This window comes from Lathamus discolor, chromosome 4 (genome assembly GCF_037157495.1).
Source record: "Lathamus discolor isolate bLatDis1 chromosome 4, bLatDis1.hap1, whole genome shotgun sequence".
Taxonomy (NCBI): Eukaryota; Metazoa; Chordata; class Aves; order Psittaciformes; family Psittacidae; genus Lathamus; species Lathamus discolor.
In genome coordinates, this window is record NC_088887.1 from 22,774,508 (window position 1) to 22,781,294 (window position 6,787).

Below are 6,787 nucleotides of genomic sequence, written 5' to 3' on the forward strand. Positions count from 1 at the left end.
GTCAGACTGCTGTCATGGCATCCAAAGTGCACTGAAGATAGGGACTCAGCAGAGGAGGCAAGAAAGTGCTTCATGCAGAAGTGTAAAGAGGTAGTCAGTCTCAGACCATCTTTGGGACTAATGCTGTGTGAGCACCACGAGGTTCCTGCTCCATGAATACCAAAGCATGAGAAGGACATCCAGCTTCTACATGCCTCACAGTGTGTCATCTTCTGGGAAATAAAATAATCTTGACCTGATCACCGCTCAGATTTAGCCCCTATTCCCTAAACCGTCTTTCCCCCAGGAAAAGGGTGGTCCTTCCAAGGTCAGGGTGGAGGTTACTGACAGGTCGGGGAGGGCAAGGTCAGGCTTGAAGCTGACTGTCTGTACCAAAGCTGTCCCACATAGGGAGAGGGCCTTGCAGTTTCCAAAGTCATCAATCTCCTCCCCACTTTCACCAGCTATTCACCCCTCCCAGTTTTAAGTGGAAGAAAATACAGCCAACCTCTTCAAGCCCTTGTGTCGTGCCTCTGGGAGCTGCATTCTTGCTCTCAAGTGCTCAGTCACCGAAACAGAATAGCCAATATATCACTCTCAGTGTCTTTATTTGGGGGTTGAAGTTGGATCAATGTATTTGAAGGCTACTGTAACCAGGAAATGAGTCTTCTGATTTCTGACAATGGGGCCACTTCTGCCACCAAAGAAACATTTGTCACTTCTCCCTGGCTGCACTGGGGTTTTACTGAGCACACTTATTTACCCCGACATGCAGGGAGAGCATCCTCACAGAGGAGATGGGGACCCAACAGGAGTCAAAGATATGGCATGGTAACAAAGTGCATGGTGCTGGTGCCAATGGTGCAACAGGAGGGACCAGCACTATACCATTCTGGATATGGCTCATAAGGCAGGAGTGGCACGAAGATTATTGGACCTGGCTTCTATGTTTGTGAAATCATTGCACCTCCATTGATTTTTAATGCTGATTGACACTAGAAGAGGATTTGACCCATAGGAATATAGTCTGCTGTGCACAGGGTGTTATGACATCTCTTGGTCCTTCTGTGTATATCACCAGTGTTCAGCTGAATGAAAATAAATACTCAGAGATGTTTTTTTGCCAGTAAGTACATACAAGGAAAGAGAAGGATAATGTATTTATAAGCTTGTTTCTGCTGAGATGCTAAAGCAATGCAAAATCATTATTAGCAATAATTACCAATGCGCATGAAACTACCATTGAACAAGTGATCTGGGAACACCCAAAAGGCCAGTAAAACACTCAGAAGAAATCATTCTTTGAAAGTTAATAATTTAGATTGCATTTTGTGGGCTCACAGGGCCAGGTTGCTTACTTAATATGCTGGCCCTGTTACTTTCAATGAAATCTAAATCAGCCAATTTACACAAGCTGAAAATCTTATAATAAGCTTTCTATTGATCATCAGAGCCATTGTTAATGTTAAACATTTAAGAGGCTAGATTTTCATTGAGTGTTGGAGCTGGATTTTTTTAAGACTGTGCTGTAGGTTCTGGTAATATATATATGCAGTTCCAAGTGATTCAGTTGCCACTTACCAGATGAGATGCTGAGTCTGTACCATGATGTTACTGGAAAATAATTTTATTCTGATCCCAAATAAGAGAAAGCACAATTCAGAGGTCCTGCAGTGCTTGGTTGTCAGGGCAGAGCATAGAGTGCAATTTGAGTTTAGAATGGGAACACAGAGGAAAAGGTGGTTGTGACAGATGGTTGGCTCTGTGCCTGCATCTTATCTGTGCATATAGACACCTAACAACCCCTACTCTGCCATCCAAGGATGATACATAGGTTTATAATATGTTTTACTCCTAAAACTGTGTTTCCCTATAGTACAGTTCCATTCACAATGCAGGGTTTTGTGAAACAGAAGTAACACAGTGGGAACTCTAAATTCTCTGGCCTTCAGTTTGCCCTACCTATCTCTCCTGGGGTCGCCAGTCATTTTCTGTATAACCAGGGTAAGAACCTTGTTAAGATCAGGTTAGAGATGCAGACTGGCTTTGACATTTATCATACTGTCGTTGTGAGAAAAAATCCTTGTGCTGGGATCTGTAACACACTCTAAGGCAATGGCAATGTTGCCTTGGGCACCAGACTTGCAGTCTTTCTCTTTGATTAGGGCCAGAGGAGACAGGCACAGGTTGCTGCTGAGGAAGCTGAGAGCACATGCCAGTTTTCTGACCTCCCCAGGACAAGGTTAGTCTGGACTGGCCCCTCCTGCTCTTCAGGCATGCAGCAGCAGCTGGAGAAGCACAACAAGATCAGTGATACCTGATGCAGGTAGGGGACTGTGAGGGGAGTAAGTGGAAACAAGGCTCTGTGCAGACAGGAAAGGAAGTTTTGGGGGCAGACTGAGGAAGAGGGAAGGAGAAACATCCTAGCACTCCTCCCTGTCTCACTCAATACTCCTGACAAGGTCCTCCACTTACAATGGACCCAACCCAGCCCTCCTCCTCAGTCAGCCTCCCCTAGAAGAGGTGCTGAGTACCCCCAAAATCTCTGTGCCCCCTCCAGATCCCTGAGGCAGGATATGTCTGTCATTCCTGACATCTGTCAAACCTCTTCTTGAAGCTCTCAGGGAGGCTTCACACCTGCATACTTTATGTATTGCTTCCATCTATTTGCCTTAATATTTTTGTAACATAAGTTAGAATCTTTCTTACTACAGTTTAAGCCTGTTACTAGTTTTTAACTTCGCCATTTTGGGCGGGTAGAACGGACCACTGCCTTTCTCCCCTTGGTGCAATTTTCCCTAAACTGAAAGACTCGTGCTTATCCTCGGTGCTCTTTTCTTAAGGCTAACCTTTACCAAATGTTTCAGATTTTCCTCCCAGATCATGTTCTCTAGACGTCTGATTATTCTTCTTGTTTTCTTCTGGACTGTATCTAATTATCCCACATCTTTTTTTTGGCTTTTCCAAGAGTATGGCACTGACGACAAACAGTTCAGTTTTCAATCTGCACTAAACCTCAGCTCCAGTAGTTCCATATCCATATTTGTACAGTCAGTTATTCCTCAGTGTGGAGTCTTGCATGGATTCCTACTGTGTCTTTTCTTTTTTTTTTTCTTTTTTTTTCCCCCTGTTTCTTTAATTTGTCAGGCTGTTGGGTTTGGTTTGGTTTTGGTTTTTTGCCTATTTTTTTGTTTGTTCTGTTTTAATTCTAATCCTATCTTCGATGTACTTGCAGATCCTTCCAGCTTTGGGAACCCTGCACATTTGAGCATCTTTCTTCTAGTTCACAGTCCAAGTCACTAATCGACTGGAGTTAGAGACAGAAATCAGAACATCTCCATTCAGTAGGTTCCTGTATGTGGAGGATGAAGTCCTGTGTCTGCTCTGCAGTAGATAGACCACACATTCCTAGATGGTTTATGAGAATTTCAGGCAAGACAGTGTCAGAAGACTTGCAAAAGTCAAGACACTGACATCTGCTTCTCCTTATTGGTCTGCAAGGTCTGTCTCCTTGTTTCAAAAGGAAATTAGATGGGTTTGTCAAGACTAGACTAGGAAGCTAATATTGGTTGTTAGTCATCCCACGACATTCCAGTTCCTTACGAATAGCTTTTTTTCATTATGCATTCCAGAATTTTTCCTGTAATTGAAATTTAATTCATTAGTCTATAATTCCCCAGCTCCTTTATTTTCAAAGACATTTTTTCTGATTTTGATTTTCCTTGCTTTTGCTATGCTTGTACAGTAATTCTCCGTAATCTAGCCTAAATTTCATTCTCTGCACATAACCTCTTTATGTTCAAGGTCAACTGCAGCAGTCTAGTTATTTTGTTCTTTTCTTGTACCCTTTTCCTTTTTGCACTGGTGTAGAGCTTGCTTGGGCAAACAGTTTCTTGCTGCTATCCTGTCCCAACAACTAGCTGGGTGCAAAACAATCCACAGTTACCACCAAAGCCTGGACTGTGGTTGAAATCTGCTAGTTGCTTCCTGGATGGTGGTTCACAGGCTTGTCATGGTGAGGAGGCCTACATGTGATGATGTGTAGGCTACCCTAAGCTTGTGTTTTCTCCCTGAACTATATTAGCTATCGCATTTCACCTGGTAGATATTCTGGGCCACCCAGCACAGCACTGGTGCAGCCTTATTTGTTTCTTTTGTTTTTTTTTCTTTTGTCCTGACAGAAATGATTGGCATGAATGAGATGGCCACATCTTCAGCCATGCCCAGCAACTATCCATTCCAGATACTATGCAGGAGAGGGAAGAGATACTGAGCACCACTGGCAAACTAGATCCACCCCCTGCCATTACTTTTTTTAGCTTTTGAAGTCAAGATTTGATCTGCATTACCACATTACCATACTGGCAGTGAAGTCCTAATTCAAGCCATCTTTGGATAATGTTTGCTCAGGTGTAGTATCTTGGAAGTGAAATCATCACCGCTCTTTCCCCAGAGAAAAAATAGCCATTGTTTGCCACATTTAATTAAGTTTTTCCCTCTGTTCACACCACCTCCCACTTCCAGATCTGAAGTTAGTTTTATAGTTTCCTCTCAGCCTTCTCCTTTGATCCTAAAGTAGCTGTCACCTCAGTACCTACAGCCCTTCCTTTCTCACCTTGGCCAACATAAAATGTGTTTGTGTGTTAATGGCTTTCTCCTTGGGGGCAGCTGACTCTCTTTACTAGTCAGCTGGATGCTAGATGAAATCATTCTCTCTGCTGGTTCAAGTATGTCACATATATATATATATATCCCCTCCTGTGTTTTAAGTTCCATCCCAACTTCATTCATAGGAAATGATGCTGGTTTAGTTCATTTTGTTTTGGAAAGTGAATCAGTTGCCAGGAGAATGTGAGAGATTTCCAGAGACGGGGTCCAAGTTTAGTGCAGGAAGGTGCTGCACAGACTTTGCCACACACAGCCTGCTTCTCCTCACTCCTGCACTGCAAGAGGCTATTCCCTCTTTGGTGTCTCCTCAGCACCAGCTATACTCAATCCAATGCATCTTGTGTAAAATCTCCTCTCTGGTCAGCTGTGCTTGTGACCTGCTCTCTCCACCTTACCTGAATTCTGTCGGCCAACCTGCTCTATACCCAAACTAGAACCAAGGCTTGAACCCTCAGGTCTGTACACTGGGGAAAAAAAAACTGCTTTGATAAAGGAGCCCTATTACAGCAATCAAAGCAGGGCAGGAGCAAGCCTTAAGGTTATACTGACGAAGGCTTAAAATAGCAAAAAATACCCCAAACCAACACACCCCCCCAAAAAAAAACAAAAACAAAAAACTAACAAAACCCCCCACTTGACATAAGTAAATAACAAAAGAACCCTGTGGTACAAGATGTAAGTGCAATTAGTGCAATTAGTTCCATTTTTAGACTGTTTGTTGGGATAAAGTTCTGCAACAAAACTTATTAATAAAATGCTTCACCACAAGTGTTGCTTCAATAGCATGACTCGAAAACCTCAATCTAACGACAGCTTGTTTGTTGTAGAGCCTAACTTGGATGCTGCATTCTGCCATGCCACAGCAGGCTGGATTCAAAATGCTCAATTAGTATGGTTAATCCAAAATATAAAGTAGACTGCACATCTTCTCTGGTGTGCCATCAAATCGATGCTCTTTAGCTCTGGTATTGGAATCAAGCAACAGGATCTGTCTCACAGGCATGGTGTATGAAGAGGGCTAATGAAGGAGAGGGCTGATTTGAGAAGGGCCTGGAAGAACAAGTCTAGAAGGGAGGAGTGACGGTGTGTGAAGTGTCAGAGATGTGTGCAGCTACATAGAGGGACCTTAATCTGCCCCTCCTCTGCTCCTCAGAGGTGAAATCTTAAGCCACTGTAATCAGCGACAGATGGTGGCTGCTAGACCAGAGTTCTGCTCTGTCTCAGGAGAGGAAGGTGAAGAGGGCATAAAAGATGTGTGTTAGACTGGTATGTGAGGAACTATTGCAGACTGCACTCTCCAAAATGAACAAATGTTCTCTAGTGTTTGGTGTAGATTAACTTTTAATTAAAAAGTGCCCACATTTGTAAGGAAGAAGGTCTAGAGAAAAGGTCTGTGATTTTTGCTCTTTTTTTTCTTCTTGGTTTATTACTATGTCAGTGAGCTTATTAAATCTTACTCCTACAGATCATTTTCAAATTTATGCTTACATTACGACCCAAAAAAAATGAAGGAAAAAAATACCTCCATCCAAAAAAATGGCTGGCAGAGGGTGAACAAAATGTCTGCTTTGGAAAAGAGCACTGTCTCTCCCTCTCTCATACATGCGTACACATACCCTTGCTGGGCAGATCACCGCTAATCAGGATTTCTGAGAAGAGTTAAGGCCAAATCCGGAACAAGGGAAAACTCTGTCAGTAGAAACAGCTCAGCAGATGCACATTTATTACGTTCACTGCAGCAGCAAAGAAAACAAAACAAAACAAAGCCATTTCTTGGTGCCTGTGTCTGATTTGCCTGCAATGACCTCTCTTTCCTTCAAGCCAAGCCCTTTCTTTCTGCAGATCTCCATGTATGGTTGGCATTAGGGAGGCATCAATAAATCATTGACAGACAAGCAAGGACTTCAGCCTTCCCTAGAGCTTGCACTTCTTAAAGTTCATCTCCAAGTGCTCCCTCTTCATTCCAAGCAGCAGTGAGGGTGCTTAGGGTTTGCGAGCAGGAACAGCATGGGCTGAATGCTGGCCAGGCTCTGAAGATGGAGTTGGAGGGGGGGGGATGCAGATAATATTAGGTTGAACTGAACGCCGTTAGATATTGGACTGCTCAGTGAGCCAAGAACTTGGGTGGTAGCTATTGTTG